The sequence below is a fragment of the Palaemon carinicauda genome, chromosome 31, assembly GCF_036898095.1.
Source record: "Palaemon carinicauda isolate YSFRI2023 chromosome 31, ASM3689809v2, whole genome shotgun sequence".
NCBI classification, from domain to species: Eukaryota; Metazoa; Arthropoda; class Malacostraca; order Decapoda; family Palaemonidae; genus Palaemon; species Palaemon carinicauda.
In genome coordinates, this window is record NC_090755.1 from 21,002,821 (window position 1) to 21,004,448 (window position 1,628).

The 1,628-nt window shown below is 34.2% G+C and overlaps 1 protein-coding gene across 1 annotated transcript in view; it reads right to left on the reverse strand.

Annotated features, from left to right (window-relative positions):
* LOC137624338 (carboxypeptidase E-like) overlaps positions 1-1,361 on the reverse strand; it is a 58,839-nt gene extending 57,478 nt beyond the window's left edge. The window contains exon 1 of the mRNA XM_068355024.1: positions 1,149-1,361. The gene's annotated coding sequence lies outside the window, so the exon portion shown is untranslated. The remainder of the gene's footprint in view (positions 1-1,148) is intronic.
* Positions 1,362-1,628: the final 267 nt, after the last annotated feature.

Sequence of the window (1,628 nt, forward strand, 5' to 3'; positions counted from 1 at the left end):
AATGTTTGAAATTTCTTTTTTCGAAATTATTAATATATTACTTTTTATAACAAAAATCACCTATTCAAATATGTGAAAATTCCATGCTTTTATCAAATTATGGATAAATTGCTTAATAAATAAGATAATTTAAAAATGCTCTATTCAGCCTTAGTAAGAGATAAGATTCACAGAAAGGTTCTCTCCACTTCTGGCGTACGTTACAAGATTTTGAAATCTTTTCCTATTCAATTTATATTGGAAAACTAAATACATCGTCTGGCCTACTATTATAACACTTTCCTATTTACTGCCATTACACGGAAGAAGAAATTACCTTTCTGTTGTTATTTTGTCATATGTTGTAGCTTAGCAAATAATAATAATAATAATAATAATAATAATAATAATAATAATAATAATAATAATAATAATAATAATAATAGGATTTGTTGATATTTGCGTATCATTCTGTAGTACCTAAGATCTCATCTTGACGGTTTAAAATGTCTTAAGTGGTGATTTTATGTGTGATTTCGTATTGGGCTAGTACTATCTGCTTTTATTAGTTTTATAATTATCAATATTATCGCTTTATCGAGATGAGCTCCTCAATACAGACTTTGTAACGGGGTGTAGACCGAGATCAGAGATAAACACCTTAGCCTATATTTTTCTTAATGAGTGTACACGAGATTTAATTTGATCAGCTAATCTGTTAACTTGTCAATCCGAAACGTGTACGTGTATTGAGTAAACGATTCTTTTAATAGTCCGAAAGTGGCTATCAGTTGGACAAGCGGATAAGCTAACATATGGTATGGTGTGCTTGACGGACGATAAACATTTTAATATTACTATTCTGAAACGGGAGAAATTCTAAACCTTTTTTTAAATGAATGACTCTTTCTTCTTTAAATATCAGTTAGCTGTCAGGAGATAGCCTCTGGAAATTCAACAGGTAACATCCGTTTCAGTGGACAGTGGATAGTGAATGCTCCAGCATGTTTATAAACACAATAATGACATATTCAATCTCACCACTTTCACCAACAAACCAGCCAGCCAGCGTTCAAGATGCTACCTGTCCACTGTAAGGATATACATTGCAGCAGTTTGCTCTCTTTAGATCAGTTGAAGAAATAGCCAAGATACTGAAATAGACCTACCTGGGTGTTACTAGCTTAGATCCCAAAGTGTAAGTTGTGATTCTCCCTATCGGCTGATTTGACTAACGCAGGCGCAAAGCGACTACAAAGTCGCCATTCTTGCAAGATACCGTTTGCAATTGCATTTGGACACATTTCGAGTACACTCTTGCATTTTGCTGATACGAAACGATTGTTTTTTTAACATGGCTTCTCAAATTACAAACTTTATTGGTAATATTTCAAGATTACGGTAGTATAAACGGAAATAACTAGATAGCAGGTATAGCTATTGATCACTGGCGTCGAGGGTTGCCATGCCAACCTCGTGCAGAGGCGTGTTGACGTCAAGCGACAGTTGCTAAATGCGAAGCGCATGAAAGAAGAAGAAGAAGAAGGTTATTTTTTACGGAATCCTGTTGCCAAATAAAAGTCAGATACAGAGTAATGAGAAGAAAAAGAGGTCGTCTCTATTCGCTTTTATCTCGCATCTGAAAAGAA